The sequence below is a fragment of the Zalophus californianus genome, chromosome X, assembly GCF_009762305.2.
Source record: "Zalophus californianus isolate mZalCal1 chromosome X, mZalCal1.pri.v2, whole genome shotgun sequence".
Taxonomy (NCBI): Eukaryota; Metazoa; Chordata; class Mammalia; order Carnivora; family Otariidae; genus Zalophus; species Zalophus californianus.
The window spans coordinates 9,964,891-9,985,840 of NC_045612.1; the positions used below are offsets into that span (position 1 = coordinate 9,964,891).

The 20,950-nt window shown below is 37.2% G+C and overlaps 1 long non-coding RNA gene across 1 annotated transcript in view; it reads right to left on the minus strand.

Annotated features, from left to right (window-relative positions):
• Window positions 1-8,341: 8,341 nt before the first annotated feature.
• LOC113931287 overlaps window positions 8,342-20,950 on the minus strand; it is a 40,355-nt gene continuing 27,746 nt past the window's right edge. The window contains exon 3 of the long non-coding RNA XR_003522713.1: window positions 8,342-8,419. This is a non-coding gene — a long non-coding RNA (uncharacterized LOC113931287). The remainder of the gene's footprint in view (window positions 8,420-20,950) is intronic.

Consider the following 20,950-nt stretch of genomic DNA (forward strand, 5'->3'; position numbering starts at 1 on the left):
AGGTAGGGGTTTATTTTTACTTTTTCCCCAAATGGGTACACAGTTATCCCAGGGCCATTAATTGAATAGTTCATAATTTCCCCCCCAGTTATCTGCAATGCCACCTCTGTTATCAAGGCCATAAAGATATTGTCCTATGTTTTTTCAAAGAAATTTTATTGTTTGCTCTTTCATATTTAGGATCTAAGAATATTCAACAAAGGAACCTGAATGAATCTGTCTCTGATGCTTATGCTGGGATCCAAAGGATCTAGCCGAGTTAACATGGCAAAAGGGTGAGTAAGGAAGAAATAACATAACATTGTACGTGGACACAACCACAGGTAACAGCCAACCTATGGTAAGAGGAATACAATGTATTCAGTGAATCACAACAAGGTCGGTTTGGCTAAGGTGCAGAGTGAGCCAAAGTATGAACTAAACAAAGCACAGGAAATGAGGGCCTTGATGATGCAGGCCCTTGTATAGCATGTTAAAGAATTTTTACCTCTATCCTAAGAGCGATGGCAAGATACTTGAGTTTTAAAGATTACCACACTGACTACAATGTGAAGAAAAGCTTGAGGGGAGAGTAGTATGAATAAGGGGCTATTGGAGAAGTTCAGCTGAAAGATGATGGTAGATACAGAACACTCTACAAGAAGTATTAGGGTTTTCTGTTTATTTGTTTTTTTGTCAGGGGGAATGTGGAGGGGAAATCATATGTTAATTCTTTGATGTGTTTAGGCCAATATTTTTTTATATATATATCCAAATGGAGATGGTAGTCAGGAATAGTTTTAGAGTTCAAAGAAAAGATCTCTTTAATCCCAAATCATTCCACCAGGTCCTCTGTTATTTCTACTACCTCATTAATCATAATTTCCTCCACAGACTTAACTAAAACCTGAACCTTTAACTAACAATCTTAACTGAAACAGACTTAACTAAAACCTAAACCCTTGAGTAAAAACCTTAATTAAAACTAAACCCTTGGAGTTGGCATATCCCCTTTCAAGTGAAGGCTCTTCCACACCTATTTCAGAGTAACGAGATCAGACCAGCATCATCCTCGCTCCCCATTACTATAACCAGATCTTTATTCTTCCCATAATATGAAATACTCTTGCTACTTTGAGGTATACATCCAACTACATACCTCATTTTGTCACTGTTACCTACTGACTTGGTTCACTCTATTCCTCTCTACTCAGAACTTTTCCTGCATTCTGGAAAAGGGTTCCTTCTTATCTAGAACCTACCCTGCATTTAGTTTCTCAGTTCCCTGATATCCTTGTTCTACAGAAACATTTTTTTCCTTTAGCCATTCAATTTAAGGTCATAATCTGAGTGTTGTCATGACCTGAATATACTTCATTTCTAAAGCCATCAGTTCAAACACCTACTCATTAAACATAAATTTCTGCCTCAATGTAAATCCAGTTCTGCTATATGCACACCGTCTTTCTTCTCTAGTGGAAGCTGTTGAATCTTTCGCAACTCCCACCATTCACATATTAGAATTGAGATCAATGTCCTCCTAGCTCTACGATACTGTTTTCAAACATTATTACTCCTGCTTTTTTTTAAGTTCTACTTTTTTTAAGACTCATGCCTTCCAGCTAGACCATCTTCTCCCATTTCTTGTCACTGTACCCAAAAGTCTCCTCCAGTTATTCAACAAGGCAAAGGCATCTGGACAACAAGCCTACTGTTTATCTCAAGCCTTGCTATCATCCTTCTATATCCACGGAGATGAGCTGTTCAACACACTGGTCTCTCATTTTCTTGACATCAAATGTATCCTTCTACACTCTACTTCAGCCAACTTGTACAATCACATACCAGGACAATCATTCAGTAATATTCCACCTCCAATTCCTTCCAGCTTTTTTTACCATAACCTCCAGCTTACTCATTCATTTATTCTTTCTACTATCATTCTTTAAACTTATAGGCACTTCAAATTCTTAGTAACCTCTCAACTTTCTCCCTGTCAACCCCACCCTTACCTGATAGGCTTTATATTGCCATTAACTTCAACTACTCTTCTAATCTCCCTTTCTTCACATACAACTGACAGAATCTTAACCTTGGATAAGCTTAAGTTTCACCTCTGCTCTTACCACCAAACTTTAAGAAGCAACAAAACTTGGCTGATGAGAACACAAAAATTAGTGGTTACTAGCCTCAACTGGATCCACCCACTAAGTAGCAGTCCTACTAAGGTTTCTCTCATCAGTTTAATCGTCTTTCTCTACAAGACTACCTCAGATCTTTTGCAATTTCCCGAAACTTCCAATATCCCAAACCTATCCCGTATATTTCCAAGCAGTTGAATTCACCTTCTACAAACCTACCTATATACATATCCACTTTTTCTTTATTCCTTCCAGTTGGAATTGAGATGTGCCTCCTCTCATCTAAATTATATCACTCACATTGTGCTTGGGATGTCACACTCTCCCACCTTTTCATTGTTCCTATCTTTCAACCTTTCCTTCTCTACTGAACTGTTACCATCAACAATTACATATTCTTTTTTTTCAAGATTTATTTATTTATTTATTTGCAGGAGAGGGAGAATGAGCAAGAGCAAGCAGAGGGAGTGGGAGAAAAAGAATCCTCAAGCGGACTCCCCACTGAGTACAGAGCCCAATGCAGGGCTCGGTCCCAGGACCCCAAGATCATGACCTGAGCCAAAATCAAGAGTCAGATGTTTAACCAACTTAGCCACCAAGACACCCCAACAATTACATATTCTTAATTTTTACCTGTCTTGTTTTTAAATTTTTCCTCTTAACTTCACTGCCTGAGTCAGCCCTAATTCTCTCACGTTTTTGTACAAACTTCTCTAAAGAGTTGTCTATACTCACTGTTTCAATACACCTGACATTCACTCTTTAACTGAATCCAGTCTGAATTCCACCCTAATCACTAAAATGATACTACTGAAAATATGGCTGCTAAATGAACTCTATTTCAGGAAATACAGTAGATACTTTTAGTCCTCATGCCACTCCATTTCTCAGTCACACCTTCATCAGTTGATTCCCCCACTTCCATCTTGGAAGATTCTCTTCCTTAGACTTCTTTGACACTGTACTCTCCGGATATCCTTCTTCAATCTTCCCCTTGAATGTGTAGTTCCTCATAGAGCTGCCCTATACTTTTTTCACTCACATGCTTCTTGGATGATGTTATCAAATTTATGGTTTTAATTATTATAAGTATTCTGATGACTTCAAAATGTTCATGTCCAATCAAAATCACTCTCCTATATACGAGGCTCATATAAATGACTTCCTTTTGGACATTTTCCTATTGAGTTTTCACAGTCCTTAGACTCAACATGATAAAATAGAATGTTCCTTCTGTCATCTGAAACTTGTTCTTTTTCCTGTACTCTTACTTACAATAAAATGTTCGGGGCGCCTGGGTGGCTCAGTCGTTAAGCGTCTGCCTTCGGCTCAGGTCATGATCCCAGGGTCCTGGGATCGAGCCCCGCATTGGGCTCCCTGCTCAGCGGGAAGCTTGCTTCTCCCTCTCCCACTCCCCCTGCTGTGTTCCTTCTCTCTCTTTGTCTCTCTCTGTCAAATAAATAAATAAAATTCTTAAAAAAAAAAGATAAAGTGTTCTACAAAAGCCAAAAACATGGGCCTTATCTTGATTCCTCTCCTCACTTTATCTTTATCATGTCCCATAGATTTAGCACCTACCCCTTGTATCCACCCAATATACTAAATCTCCATTGCAACATTCTTACCCAAACAATTGTCATGTTTCTCATGAATTACTGAAAAATCTCCAACCTTGTCTCTATACAACCATTCTTGCCTCCCTTGTGTCCCTTTTATGCATGCCATGTGTAATGACATTTAACAAATTAATTCTGATCATATATGTTTTTATAAAGTAACACTATTTCAGTCTCTAGTCTACAAATATGATTTTTTAACCAGAAATTTATATCTGACTTATACGTAGACTGAGCTAGATGGTCAGTTTCTTTTCTTACTCTTATTTAAAGTCAGAAAATCCTAACTCACAATTATAGGGTATTGGTGACTACACCAAGTATTTCATGATCCTTTCAGATTGGGATATTAAGACAAAATGAGGACCCAGAAATTATGGAGACATGTCTCAATAAAAACTATTATCAGTGCACCATCAGATTCAAAGCTGACAAGCACACTGCACTCAACAGCTGGAACATTGGATATTTCAACTTGTCAGAGAATAGATTCCTATTCTAATTTCTGGTTTCATTTGGCTCTCAAAAATATTCGACACGTTCGAGTAAAGCATTTAAGTGTAAGTTTTAACTATGCCTAATGATATATCATCAGTTTCTTTCTCCCATGAGTTTAGGAAGATCTTTAGATTTGGGAAAAGAGCCAAATTCTTGTCAATCCTTTTGGAAACCATTTGCACTTAGGACATTTCATAAGTTATATTTCATAAGTTTCATAAGTTACATTTTTATAAGTTATCCACAGTATTATACATAACGATGTTTTGTCCATGAAATCATAGGCTTAGGCTGCTCAAAATACTGTGTCTGCTGTGAAGATAAGATTTTATTTCATCTTTCCCTTAAAAACTCATATGTACTTATTCTTCCTCAAGAGAAATCATACTTAACTATATGTGTTATTTTTTACCGCTTCCATACACAGCATGCAGAAAACATGCATTCAGTGTCCACTGTTTGACCACTTTCACAACATTCATTAAGTTCACTTCAGGAGGTATAACTTTTTCTATTATTGTAGCAATTTGTAGAATAACATTCAGGTGCCAGTTCTGTATTTTCTAAATAAACTGTGACTTGCTGCACACAGAGCTGGAGCTCCTTTAGGTAGACACCCAATGCAGCTTTTCTAGTCTTAGTCATGGGTTACAACATAATCACTGACCAAATGAGAATTTAAAATTTTCTTCTTCCGTACTATGGGTTTTCAGTGGTAAATGAAACAAAATGTGATCTAGCATTCCTTCCAGATGTACACATGATACATATGCAGGGGACTGATTCATACTTTACATAGCAGTAAAGCAAATGTTTAAAAAAAATGTCTTCATGTTTGATAGATATTTACTCTTCCACTTTGTGTGTCATTGATATCATGTGATCTCCTATGTTCTTTGTCATATTTTGCCCACCTGGCCTTCTGCTTTTTCACCAGGTATAATTCTTATCATTAACTTTGCAGATTCGTTGTAGCTTATAAGCTGTACCTTCTTGGTTTATTTTTTAAAATTCATTGCTAAAGATTTAATTTTTTGTAAGTTATCACTTTCTCCCTTCAAATAACCTTACACAGTTTCCCATATAATGTAGGAATTTAAAGTATATATTTCTTTATATATATATATATAATATATATTTCTCTCTGTATATATTTCTATCTATATTTCTTATATATTTCTTTATAATTATGATTCACATTTTCCTGTTTTGTCCCATATCTAATAATTTTTAATTGAATGCTAGCCATTGTAATATTTCATTTTTAGTTATTTAGGTTTTTTTCCCCTTCTTTTAAATAGTGTTGGAATCTGTTTTGGAAAGCAGTCAAGTTACTTGTAGATAATCATAATCCTTTTGAGCCTTGTTCTTAAGAATTGCTAGAACAGATCTAGAAGGGACTTTTTCTAGGGCTAGATTGGCCCTGCTGTTAAGGCTGACCATTCTTGGTTCTCTACTACATACCCTGGGTCTCTTCTCCATAAGTGGTAGGAATTAAAATGTCTTTGGGAGCTTTGTAATCTCTGAAATTTGTTCAGCTTGTATCTCCCTGGAAGTTGGTTTTTCCTTTGCTCCTCAAAGACTTTCACCCTAAACATGCTCAGATTAGTATTCATCCAAATACCTTTCTAGCCCTCTTTCTTGCATAGCTCCTTATTCTCTGGTAATCTCCCACAGTTCCAGCCACCCCAGTTTCCTTGAGCAACTATATCTGTCTCCTCAACTGAGCAAGGCTTCTAAGTATTTCTTGGGCTCCCCATACCTGTGCAATAGACTAGAAATTGCCTCCAGATAGAAATTCATGGAAAAAGTAGGATTTCACTTGTCTGTTTCCTTTCTCTCTGGGCTCAAACTCCTGTGCTGCTTCTTACCTACTGTTTGAAAACAGTTATTTCATATACTATTTATTGCCACTTCTCTAGTCATTTATAGCAGAAACACAATTCCCCTACCAGTTATTCTTTCATGAGAGACACCTGTAGCTGATTGTAACAACTTTCTTCAGAGTGTTAACTGCATCTCATTGTACCTATTTTGCCATGATAAGTATGATGTTGAAAGATGCCCATGTATTCTTTGTGTTTCCTCTGATTTAAGTAACAAATTTATCCATATCATTATGGATACATTTACATCAAATTTGGTTGGGAAGAGATTGTTTTACCAGTGACGTCATTATGTTTCCTTTGAAAACAGTACAAAATTGTTGATGGCTTTAGGCTGCAGTTTAGCAAAATTTGTAACAGCAAATATAACTAGGGGAAATTTTACCACTAGTTCAATAAAATCTAATTTTTTAAATATTCCTTTTCATTATTTTTTAAATCCAATTTCCCTTTCTGCATGCTTTAGTGAAACCACTACATTCACAGATTTATTTTTTTCTTTCTTAAACTCATAGATACATATTCCATATTCTTACTGGAGTCCTATTTTCTAATTATGTTTATGATGTTATTCTGGATTATACTATTTATATTATCATTTTCATAGCCACATTTACATGTTAGTACACTATTTGCAGCCATTGATCCATTTTTTTGTGAATTGGGGATATAGCTTAATGGATTAATTAAAATGAAAAAGGCATATATTGCAGACATTAAAAATAGTATTAAAATGACATGGCAGTATATTTCTATTTACATAAAGGTTAAAAATCTATGCTGATGCATGTGAGTAAACAATTACCTTTTTAGGGATAATGAGTTGGAAGAGCACCAGTGAGGTTAATGGGATGCTGGTGGTAATATGTATCTCAATATGGGTGCTAGTTATGTGGATGTGTTTACTTAGTAAAATTTCACTAAACTGTTCAAGTAAATTTAGTATTCGTTCTTTTTATTGCGTGCATGTTACAGATTGCAAAGATGTTTTGTTAATGACATTCAAGTATGTTAACTGAGATGAACTATGGCTGTTAAATGAAGGGCCATTAAGATTAAATGATCAATGCAACCTTATACATGTGAAAACTTTAAAAATATAATAATGAATTTGAAAGAGATTGTCTGTGAAATTAATCTTACTTTAAGATTTTTACTTCATTTATTATTCCTTTAAAACCACTAAACCAGGGGTGCCTGGGTGGCTCAGTCGGTTAAGTGTCTGCCTTTGGCTCAGGTCACGATCCCAGGGTCCCGAGATTGAGTCTTACATCGGGCCCCTTGCTTAGCAGGGAACTTGCTTCTCCTTCTGCCTGGCCCCTCCCCCAGCTCATGTTCTGTCTAGCTCTGCTCTCTCTCTCGCTCTCAAATAAATAAATAAAATCTTTTTTAAAAACCCATTAAACCACTTATGGAATAGTTAATATATATACAGAGCAACCAGTGTTCCAGGGACCATACATTGAAGAATTCTGATTTAGAGAACGGGTTTCAGATACTTTGCTTTCTGCTAATTTTGTCTAATGCAGCAATAGGATTTGAATAAAGTAATCAACCATGTTTCTTAACCAATAGAAAGAATGCTTATTTCTGAAGGGTATATTCAGTATTATATTCCAATTAAAATTTCTGACAGATATTAGTTATGCAGTTATAATTTGTTTAGAGTTAAACTGAGAGTTAAACGATTTAACTTTTTCTATATAATATTTAAAAGAAATATATGAATATGGTCACATTTTAAAAGGCAAATAATAGGGGTGCCTGGGTGGCTCAGATGCTTAAGTGTCTGCCTTCGGCTCAGGTCATGATCCCAGGGTCCTGGGATCAAGCCCCACATCGGGGTCCTTGCTCACCGGGGAGCCTGCTTCTCCTTCTCCCTCTGCCCCTCCCTCTGCTCATGCTCTCTCTCTCTCTCTCTGTATCTCTGTGTCTCAAATGAATACATAAAATCTTTAAAAAAATAATTAAAAGGCAAATAATAAAGAAGACCTTGTGAAGAAAAGCATCCACTTTAACTGACCCTTCACACCTCCAATCCGATTTTCATCCATTAATGTATTAAATGTATTAATCACCTAATATGTGTCAGATATTTTTCTAGGAGCAGGAGAAGCAGATAGATTGTATCATTATTTCATGATTTATCACCTTTATCTATTGACACCCAGAGTTAAAAAAAAATAAGAATATAGCTCACTTACACTACCCTGGCTTAGTGAAAAGAGCTTCTGGGAGTATCAGAGTCGAAGGAGAATTTGGATTTCACAAAATGCTGACAGAGACTTCAGTGAAAACACTGCAAAAGAAAAAATTAATGAACTTTATAATATGGCAACAGAAACTTTTCAAAAGAAAATACATAGGGAAAAGGAAATGGAAAAAAACCCACATTGTCAGTGACCTGTGACAACAAAAAGTAGCCTAACATATGTGAACTTGAAGTTCCAGAATAAAATAATACAGGGTTTGAAAAATTAAAGCCAAAATATTCCCAGAGTTGATGAAAATTATAATCCCTGAGATCCAAGAAGCTCCAAACATAAACAAGATCATGAAGAAAACAGACAGACCAAAGCACATCATAATCAGATTGTTGAAAATCAGTGATAAAGGTAAAATCTTTTAAGATAACCAGAAGAAAAAACTGTTTTAGGTATAATAAAATAAAGGTTAAAAATGATAACAGACTTCTTGGAATCAATGCAAAATAGAAACACTGGAGTGACATCTTTAAAGTATTAAAAGCACAAAATCCTCTCAACCTAGAATTTTATACCCAGTGAAAAATATTTTTCAAAAATGATAACAAAATAAAGACTATTTCAGAAAAAAACACTGAGGGGAGGAGCAAGATGGCAGAGGAGTAGGAGACCTAAATTTCGTCTGGTCCCAGGAATTCAGCTGGATAGGGATCAAACCATTCCGAACACCTACAGACTCAATAGGAGATCGAAGAAAAGAATAGCAGCAACTCTCTGAACAGAAAAGCGACCACCTTCTGGAAGTTAGGAATCCGAGGTGACATTCGGGAAGATAGATGGTGGGGGAGGGGGCCTCCATCAGCCGCTACTGGCAAGTGATAGAGCAGCGGAGCACAAAATTGGAACTTTTAGAAGTCTGCTCCACTTAGGGACGTCACTCCAGTGGCTAAGCGGGGAATGGAACCCTTGTGGGACAGTGTGGTCTCAGGACCCTCGGGGTCACAGAAAGACCGGGGGTGCCTGAGTGCGGCAGAGCTCCAAGGTATCAGAGCAGGGAAGCCGGGTGCAGGTCCTCCAGCAAAGATATTTGGGAACCACAGCAACAGGCCCCTCCCCCAGAAGATCAGCGAGAACCACCAGTCAAGACCAAGTTTATCAATCAATGAGAATGGCAGAACTCCAGTGCTAGGGGAATACTGCACATAGAATTCATGGCTTTTTTACCATGATTCTTTAGTCCTTCAAAGTTAATTTTTTTAATTTTCTTTCTTTTTTTTTGAATTTTTCTTTTTCCCTTTTTCAACCAACTTCTTATCAATACCTTTTTTAAAAAATCTTTTTTTTATTTTTCATTTTTAGAGTCATATTCTATCCCTTCATAGTACTTAACCTTATTTTTGGTATATATATATATATATATATATATATATATATATATATATATAAGTTGTTCTCTCTTTAAAATTTTGGGGTACAGTTTCTTCCAACAGACCAAAATATACCCTAAATCTCTAGTGTATGGCTTTGTTCTAGTCTCCTGCCTGATCACATTCTCTCCCTTTTTTTTTAAATTCCTCTTCTTTCTTTTTTCAACCAACTTATCAATTCCTTTTATAAAACCTTTTATAATTTTCATCTTTACAGTCATATTCCATCCCTTCATCGTATCTACCCTTATTTTTGTACATATATAAGCTTTTCTTTCTTTAAAATTTCGGGAGGCACTTTCTTCTAACAGACCAAAATACACCCAAAATCTAGTGTGTGGCACTGATCTATGCACCAGCCTGATCATATCTGATCATATCTTTTTCTTTTCTTTTACTTTTTTCTTTCTTTCCTTTTCTTTTCCCCCGGTTTCAGGTCTTTTCTGATTTGTTTAGTGTATATTTCCTGGGGACGTTGTTACCCTCTTAGCATTTTGTTCATTCATTCATCTATTCTCCTCTGGACAAAATGACAAGATGGAAAAAATCACCTCAACAAAAAGAACAGGAGGCAGTACCGACTGCCAGGGACCTAATCAATACGGACATTAGTATGATGTTGGCACTAGAGTTCAGAATGACGATTTTAAAGATACTAGCTGGGCTTGAAGAAAGCATGGAAGTTATTAGAGAAACCCTTTCTGGAGAAATAAAACAACTAAAATCTAACCAAGTCAAAATCAAAAAGGCTATTAATGAGGTGCAATCAAAAATGGAGGCTCTAACTGCTAGGATAAATGAGGGAGAAGAGAGAATTAGTGATATAGAAGACCAAATGATGGAAAATAAAGAAGCTGAGAAAAAGAGAGATAAACACGACTGGATCACGAGGGCAGACTTCGAGAGATAAGTGATACCATAAGACGAAACAACATTAGAATAATTGAGATCCCAGAAGAAGAAGAAAGAGAGAGAGGGGCAGAAGGTATATTGGAGCAAATTATAGCAGAGAACTTCCCTAATGTGGGGAAGGAAACAGGCATCAAAATCCAGGAGGCACAGAGAACCCCTCTCAAAATCAATAAAAATAGGTCAACACCCCAACATCTAATAGTAAAATGTACGAGTCTCACAGACAAAGAGAAAATCCTGAAAGCAGCTCGGGACAAGAGATCTGTAACCTACAATGCTAGAAACATTAGATTGGCAACAGACCTATCCACAGAGACCTGGCAGGCCAGAAAGGACTGGCATGATATATTCAGAGCACTAAATGAGAAAAATATGCAGCCAAGAAGACTATATCCAGCTAGGCTGTCATTGAAAATAGAAGGAGAGATAAAAAGCTTCCAGGACAAACAAAAACTAAAGGAATTTGCAAACACAAAACCAGCCCTACAAGAAATATTGAAAGGGGTCCTCTAAGCAAAGAGAGAGCCTAAAAGCAACATAGACCAGAAAGGAACACAGACAATATACAGTAATAGTCACCTTACAGGCAATACAATGGCACTATATTCATACCTTTCAATAGTTACCCTGAATGTCAATGGGCTAAGTGCCCCAATCAAAAGACACAGGCTATGAGATTGGATAAAAAAAACAAGACCCATCCATATGCTGTCTGCAAGAGACTCCTTTTAGGCCCAAAGACACCCCCAGGTTGAAAGTGAGGGGGTGGAAAACCATTTACCATGCTAATGGACACCAGAGGAAAGCTGGGGTGGCAAGTCTTATATCAGACAAATTAGATTTTAAACCAAAGACTATAATAAGAGATGAGGAAGGAACTAAATCATACTTAAATGATCTATCCAACAAGATCTAACAATTGTAAATATCTATGCCCCTAACATGGGAGCAGCCAATTATATAAGGCAATTAATAACAAAAGCAAAGAAACACATTGACAACAATACAGTAATAGTCCCCGGACTTTAACACCCCCCCTCACTGAAATGGACAGATCATCTAAGCAAAAGATCAACAAGGAAATAAAGACTTTAAATGACACACTGGACCAAATGGACTTCACAGATATATTGAGACCATTCCATCCCAAAGCCACAGAATACACATTCTTCTCTAGTGCCCATGGAACATTCTCCAGAATAGATCACAACCTAGGTCACAAATCAGGTCTCAAGTGGTACCGAAAGTTTAGGATCGTTCCCTGCATATTTTCAGACCACAATGCTTGAAACTAGAACTCAATCACAAGAGGAAAGTTGGAAAGAACTCAAATACATGGAGGCTAAAGAGCATCCTACTAAAGAATGAATGGGTCAACCAGGAAATTAAAGAAGAATTAAAAAAATTCATGGAAACCAATGAAAATGAAAACACAACTGTTCAAAATCTTTGGGATGCAGCAAAGGCAGTCCTAAGAGGAAGGTGCAGAGCAATACAAACCTGTCTCAAGAAACAAGAAAGGTCTCAAATACACAACGTAACCCTACACCTAAAGGAGCTGGAGAACGAACAGCAACTAAAGCCTAAACCCAGCAGGAGAAGAGAAATAATAAAGATCAGAGCAGAAATCAATAAAATAGAAACCAAAAGAACAGTAGAACAGATCAACGACTCTAGGAGGTGGTTCTTTGAAAGAATTAACAAGATTGATAAACCCCTGGCCAGACTTATCAAAAAGAAAAGAGAAATGACCCAAATCAACAAAATCATGAATGAAAGAGGAGAGATCACAACCAACACCAAAGAAATACAAACAATTATAAGAACATATTATGAGCAACTATATGCTACCAGCAAATTAGATAATCTGGAAGAAATGGATGCATTCCTAGAGATGTATCAACTACCAAAACTGAACCAGGAAGAAATAGAAAACCTGAACAGACCTAGAACCACTAAGGAAATTGAAGCAGTCATCAAAAATCTCCCACCAAACAAAATCCCAGGGCCAGATGGCTTCCCAGGGCAATTCTACCAAACATTTCAAGAAGAATTAATACCTATTCTTCTGAAAGTGTCCCAAAAAATAGAAATGGAAGGAAAATTTCCAAACTCGTTTTATGAGGCCACCATTACCTTGATCCCAAAACCAGACAAAGACCTCATCAAAAAGGAGAATTACGGACCAATATCCTTGATGAACATGGATGCAAAAATTCTCACCAAAATACTAGCCCATAGGATCCAACAGTACATTAAAAGGATTATCCACCACGACCAAGCGGGATTTATCCCTGGGCTGCAAGGTTGGTTCAACATCCGCAAATCAATCAATGTGATACAATACATTAACAAAAGAAAGAACAAGAATCATATGATCCTCTCAATAGATGCAGAAAAAGCATTTGACAAAGTACAGCATCCTTTCTTGATCAAAACTCTTCAGAGTATAGGGATAGAGGGTACATACCTCAATGTCATAAAAGCCATCTATGAACAACCCACAACGAATATCATTCTCAATGGGGAAAAACTGAGAGCTTTCCCCCTAAGGTCAGGAACACGGCAGGGATGTCCACTATCACCACTGCTATTCAACATAGTATTAGATGTCCTAGTCACAGCAATCAGACAACAAAAAGAAATAAAAGGCATCCAAATTGGCAACGAAGAAGTCAAATTCTCACTCTTTGCAGATGATATGATACTTTATGTGGAAAACCCAAAAGACTCCACCCCAAAACCGCTAGAACTCATACAGGAATTCAGTAAAGTGGCAGGATATAAAATCAATGCACAGAAATCAGTGGCATTCCTATACACCCACAACAAGACAGAAGAAAGAGAAATTAAAGAGTCGATCACATTTACAATCTCACCCAAAACCATAAGATACCTAGGAATAAATCTAACCAAAGAGGCAAAGAATCTGTACTCAGAAAACTATAGAATACTCCTGAAAGAAATTGAGGAAGACACAAAGAAATGGAAAAACGTTCCATGCTCATGGATTTGAAGGACAAATATAGTGAAGATGTCAATGCTACCTAGAGCAATGTACACATTCAATGCAAACCTTATCAATATACCATCCACTTTTTTCAAAGAAATGGAACAAATAATCCTAAATTTTGTATGGAACCAGAAAAGACCCCGAATAGCCAGAGGAATGTTGAAAAAGAAAAGCAAAGCTGATGGCATCACAATTCCAGACTTCCAGCTCTATTACAAAGCTGTCATCATCGAGACAGTATGGTACTGGCACAAAAACAGACACATAGATCAATGGAACAGAATAGAGATCCCAGAAATGGACCTTCAACTCTATGGTCAACTCATCTTCAACAAAGCAGGAAAGAATGTCCAATGGTAAAAAGACGGTCTCTTCAACAAATGGTGTTGTGAAAACTGGACAGCCACATGCAGAAGAAGGAAACTGGACCATTTCCTTACACCACACACAAAAATAGACTCCAAGTGGTTGAAAGACCTAAATGCGAAACGGGAGTCCGTCAAAATCCTAAAGGAGGACACAGGCAGCAAGCTCTTCGACTTCAGCCACAGCAACCTCTTCCTGGAAACATCACCAAATGCAAGGGAAGCAAGGGCAAAAATGAACTATTGGGACTTCATCAAGATAAAAAGCTTTTGCACAGCAAAAGAAACAGTCCACAAAACCAAAAGACAACTGACAGAATGGGAGAAAATATTTGCAAATGACATATCAGATAAAGGGCTAGTTTCCAAAATCTATAAAGAACTTCTTAAACTCAACACCCAAAGAACAAATGATCCAATGAAGAAATGGGCAGAAGACATGTACAGACATTTTTCCAAAGAAGACATCCACATGGCCAACACACCCATGAAAGAGTGCTCAACATTGCTTGGCATCAGGGAAATCCAAATCAAAACCTCAATGAGATACCACCTCACACCAGTCAGAATGGGTAAAATTAACAAGTCAGGAAATGATAGTTGTTGGCGAGGATGCAGAGAAAGGGGAACCCTCCTACACTGTTGGTGGGAATGCAACCTGGTGCGGCCACTCTGAAAAACAGTATGGAAGTTCCTCAAAAAGTTGAAAATAGAGCTACCATACGATCCAGCAATTGTACTACTGGGTATTTACCCCAAAGATACAAATGTAGGGATCCGAAGGGGTACGTGCACCCCGATGTTTATAGCTGCAATGTCCACAATAGCCAAACTATGGAAAGAGCCAAGATGTCCATCGACAGATGAATGGATAAAGAAGAAGTGGTATATATATACAATGGAATATTATGCAGCCATCAAAAGGAGTGAAATCTTGCCATTTGCAATGACGTGGATGGAACTGGGGGTGTTATGCTGAGCTAAATAATTCAATCAGAGAAAGACATGTATCGTGTGACCTCACTGATATGAGGAATTCTTAATCTCAGGGGTTTGCTGAGTGGTGTGGTGTGGGAGGGATGGGGTGGCTGAGTGATAGACACTGGGGAGGGTATGTGCTATGGTGAGCGCTGTGAATTGTGCAAGACTGTTGAATCACAGATCTGTACCTCTGAAACAAATAATACATTATATGTTAAAAAGAAGAAGAAGAAGAAGAAAGAAGAAGAAGATGATGATGATGATAGCAGGAGGGGAAGAATGAAGTGGGGGAAATCAGAGGGGGAGACGAACCATGAGAGATGATGGACTCTGAAAAACAAAGTGAGGGTTCTAGAGGTGAGGGTGGTGGGAGGATGGGTTAGCCTGGTGATGGGTATTAAAGAGGGCATGTTCTGCATGGAGCTCTGGGTGTTATATGCAAACAATGAATCATGGAACACTAAAAAAAGAAAAGAAAGAAAACACTGAAACAATTCATCACCATCAGACTGGCACTACAAAAAATGTGGAAGGTATTCTGTAAACAGGAGGAAAATCATAGCAGATGAAAATATGAAACAGGATTAAAAGCACCAGAAACACTAACTTTTGGGGTAAACAAATTGTTTCCCAATTTTAATCTCTTTAAAACATATCTGAAAGCAGGATGGCAGAATAGGAGGTCCCCCACTTAAATCTTCCCACAGGAACAATAGTTTGGCAGCCATCCACAGACAAAAGTGCATTTGTAGGAACTTTGGTGTTCAGGTAGGTGATTGTGAAACCCTGGTGGAGCCAAAGACCAAAGCAAGGCCATTTTGAGAAGGCAGGCCCATGCTCTGGTGGCAGAATACCAACCATGGTCCCAGCTACAGACTCAGACACAGATCCTTCCATCCCCCTGTGGATTCATCTACAGCCCCTTTTGGCCTTGGTCCTGCCACCAGCACCATCTGTGTAGGGACCTTCATGATACTGAGATTTACCCCCAGGAGCTAGAACAGGTACCCACTATAAATATCAGAGAAAAATCCCCTTGTGCTTCTTGCAGGGGGACAGGAAAATAAGAAATACACCAGAGCATTCTGTTATTTGTGTAAAGTTTTGCCCTCAGAGGAAACTAGTTAACCAGAGCCTAACCTGCTGCTGGAGTATTATCAGAACCTGTATCACCTAGGGGAAGGGAAATAACCAACTCCAATTCATTCTAATTAACCTGCCCCATCTAAGGGGGGAGGAAATGTAAGAAACTCATGGGAAGTTCACAGTCCAGAGCATAAGCTCACTAGAAGGCTGAGAACTAATCATAGGAATATAGAACACCTCCATTCCCCAACACCTCACCACTGCATTACTATAGGAAAAAAGATAGTAGATACACAAAAGATAAGGAGGACCGAAAATTGTCCAAAATTAATGAAAGACACCAGACCACAGATCCAGGACTCTTGGAGAACACTAAGCAGAATAAATTAAAAAAAAAAAATCTCATCTAGTTATTCACATTCAAATTACAGAAAACCAAAGATAAAATCTTTAAAGAAGCCCTGGAGGGGAAGCAAGCAAAAATAATTTACCTACAGCAAAACAAGGATAAGAATTACATCCAACTTCTCTTCCCAAACTATGCAAGCAATAAGAGAGTGAAGTACAGTATTTAATGTGTTGGGGGAAAAAACACAACCTAGAAATCTGTATTCAAGCAAAATTATCCTCCATAATTGAAGGAGAAATAAAATAGTCAATTCATCAAGAAGACAGAGTTTCCAAATACATGGAGCAAAACTTGATACAACAGAAAGGAATAACAAACAAATCCACAGTTACAATTAGAGATTTCAAGAACCCTCTTCCAATTCATACAATAAGTAAACAGAAAATTATGAAGGAAATAGAATACTTGAACAACACTATCAATTGACTTGACCTAAGCGACAATTTAGAACATCTACCCAACAATAGAAAAATATACATTCTTTTAAAAAATAATGAAACATTTATCAAGGCAGACCATGTTTGGGGCTATAAAACAAATATCAATACATTTAAAAGCATTCAAAGCATGAGAAGTATGTATTCTGGCTATAGTTGAATTATAAATCAGTAACAGAAAAATATCTGGAAAATCCATAATATTTGAATATTAAATAACATACTTCTAAATAAGCCAGGGGTCAAAGAAGAGATCAAAAGAAAAATTAGAGGGATGCCTGGGTAGCTCAGTTGGTTAAGCTTCTGCCTTCAGCTCAGGTCATGATCCCAGGGCCCTGGGATCAAGTCCCGCATCAGGCTCCTTGCTCAGTGGGGAGCCTGCTTCTCCCTCTGTCTCTGCCTGCCACTCCCCCTGCTTGTGCTCTTTCTCTCTCTCTCTCTCTGATGAATAAATAAATAAAATCCTTTTTAAAAAATTAGAAAGCATTTTAAATGGAATGAAAACACAATATATGTGGGATGTTTGTAAAGCAGTACATACAGTAAAATTTATAACTCTAAACACCTATGTTAGGAAGGAAGTTTTCAATTCAATGACATCAACTGTCATGTTAAGGAATTAGAAAAAGAAGATCAAAATAAACCCAAAGTAACCAGAAGAAAAGAAGAAATATATAAGATAAACAGTTGGCCAGTCTGAAGACAGTATGTAAAATTTCACTTTTCATGCAAAATTTTCTGTAAGTTTGAAAATACATAAAAACAAAAAAAGTGGGACACCTGGGTGGCTCAGTCACTTAAGCTTCTGACTTTTGGTTTCCACTCAGGTCATGATCTCAGGGTCCTGAGATCTCAGGGTCCTGAGAGCCTGCTTCGGGCTCTGCACTCAGCGCAGAGTGTGCTTGAGATTCTCACTCTCTCCCTCGCCCTCTGCCCCTCCCCTGGTTCCCTCGCATACTCTCCCGCTCTCTCTCTCTCAATAAATAAATAAATAATAAGTAATTTTAAAGACAAGTTTCTCCCATGTAAATCAAACGGATTCTCCTTTTTTACACTGTACTGATTACTGAAAACCTTTCTCCGTTTCCATTTGCTTTACATTTGTGACTATGACTTTGTTATACAGGATTTTGTTTGTGTTGTTTCCCAGGGCTTCTAACTGTCCTTTTGTTGTTGTTGTCAAAATAATAAAGTTCCTCATATTCTATAACACTTTCTGTTTTCTCCTTCTTACAGTTTGTTTCACATAGTGGTCTTTTTTTTTTTTTTTTCTGGAGACATCTCTCTTTTTCTGTTTGTTGTTTCAAGTTTTTATTTAAGTTCTAGTTAGTTAACATATAGTGTAATATTGGTTTCAGGAGTAGAATTTAGTGATTCATCAGTTGCATATAACACCCAGTGCTCATTATATCACATTCCCTCCTTAATGCCCATCACCCAGTTACACCTCCCCTTTGTTTTCTAAAAACAAAGAATATATATTTTCCCCACATGTCTATGGGACTTTTATTTTTTATTTTTTAAATTAAACCTTTTTTTTAATTGAAGTATATGGTTGACACACCTGTAGGACTTTTAAAAAAAAATGAATCATGTTGTTGAACTAAGAGAAGACTTTAACAGATTCAAAAAAGTCCAAATTTTATAGGCTTCAATTTCAGACCATAATGCAATACTAACAATCAAGAGCAAACAAGAAAAACCTCTGTGCACCCGCACACATATGTGGGGTGTGTGTGTGTGTGTGTGTGTGTGTGTGTGCATGTGTGGATGGGTCACTGTGTGTAGTAGTAGTAGTGATAGAAGCAGTAGTAGGGTTAAAGAAAAATTGGTCCAGTATGAAGCAAAAGGAGACTGCAGAGGGCTCTAAAAGAGGTGTCTCCAAACAAGTCAGCCAGAGCAAGACAAATACCATATGATTTCACTCATTTTTGGAATTTAAGAAACAAAACAGATGAACATAGGGGAAGGGGGGAAAAAAGAGAGGGAGGCAAACCATAAGAGACTCTTAACTATAGAGAACAAACTGAGGGTTGCTGATTATAACCAGGTTATGAAGTTTTTTCTTTGCTGAAGTATTAAAGAAGTGATGTTGTGTACTTCTTTTTTGTCCTACTTATTCTGTGTTAATGTCTTTCAATGCAATTGTGTTTTTCATCAAATTCTTGATTCTTAAAGCATTTTACCTTATGGGTTTTGCTCATATATTGTTTCGAGCATAATACTATTGGCTTAAAATTTCATTGTATCTGATATTAATATTGCTTGCCCTACTTTCTGATTTGCATTTTCCTAATATATGTTTAATCACTTCTTTATTTTTAATCTTTCTATATAATTTAATTTAGGTGTTTTCCTTGTGAGCAGTATATTTAATCACAACTTTTTTTTAGCAGGTAAATTCCACCCATTCACATTTATTATAATTACCAATATGTCTGGTCTTATTTCTAAAATTTTATTTTTTAATTTTCTTTCTTTTTTTAAGATTTTTATTTATTTGACAGAGAGAGAGACACAGCAAGAGAGGGAACACAAGCAGGAGGAGTGGGGGAGGGAGAAGCAGGCTTCCCGCAGAGTAGGGAGCCCGATGCGGGGCTCGATCCCAGGACCCTGGGATCATAACCTGAGCCAAAAGCAGACGCTTAACTTCTGAGCCACCCAGGCACCCCATTTTTTAATTTTCTATTTAATTAGCTTTTTGTTATCTTTTTCTGATTTTTTTTCCTTTTGCATTCTTTTTCCCCCTGCTACCAGTTTCAAAGAGGCACTACATAATTCTTTTGTTCCCTAAACATTGTAAAACACCTACTTGAAAAGAATATTGATATATTAATGTGCAAAAACTGAAGAATGACTACATATCCACAGTGTACTGAGTTGAGACCCTTTGCATATTTTTATTCTTTCCCTACTTCCTATCTTTGGTGTCATAGATTTGAAATGTAGGTTCTCAGTTATTATTTTTTACAGAGTTAATTTATTTTCTCTGTCCAGAAACTACTCGTAACATTTTCATGATAATTCACGTGTATATTAGCAACAATTATTCAATTCTATCTATGTTTTATTGTCACTATTCCTCCTTGTATATTTAATCTTCTCCCAACTTGAGGTTTTTTTTTTTTTTTCTGATTCATTTTTCCCTCAGCTGGAGTGGTTCCTTAAAATTATGTTATGTTTTCTAAGCTCTTGCATATCAAAAATGCCTTTTTTCCTTTCTCACACATGAAAGATATATATGAGGATCAAATCGTAAAATCAGAGTCCTTTATTCTTATGAATATGTAAACAAAATGCTACTCACATAGCTTCCACTGTTGCAGATTGGATTATCTTACAACGATCTGAGTCACTTTCTTCTTTAAGTTACCTATTATTTCTCTCTAGAAGCTTATAAGATTTTTTTTCCCATGAAATTTATAAAATCTCACCAGGAGCCCCAGGGTTACTATTGTTAATTCTGTCTAGAGGTCAAATGTATGCCCCTCCCTCTAAGGAATGCAGATGCACCAAGATGGTCTAGTCATCAACTATAAGCAGGGTTCTAGTCAAGACAAACAATCAGCATTAGGGAGGTCTACCACTAGGCAACCAGTCTGAACCGTGGAACTGAGTTGCAGCAACTGCGCTCCTGGAGGGATTGAGTGGGGACAAAGCAGAACCCTGATCCCTAACCCTAAGCCCTGTGAGACTAGTGGGAAAGGAAACAAATTGGAAATACATAAACAGGGATATAAAATATGGACCTAGTTACTGAAACTGCTGTGCAAAATAACAGTGTGAGGACCAGGGTAAGCAGGCAGCCTCACAGAGTTCCAGTGTTAGTAAACAAGAAAAAGTGCCCTTTCGGGAATGGAAATGTGCCAGAAGGATCCAGTCATAAACAGACATTAATCTTGAAGGGTCAGCCTCAGAAGTCAGGGTAATATGATTCCATTCCTGCTATTCCTGAAGTTCAGACCTAATTACTAGATTTAATTTAGAAGGCATTTT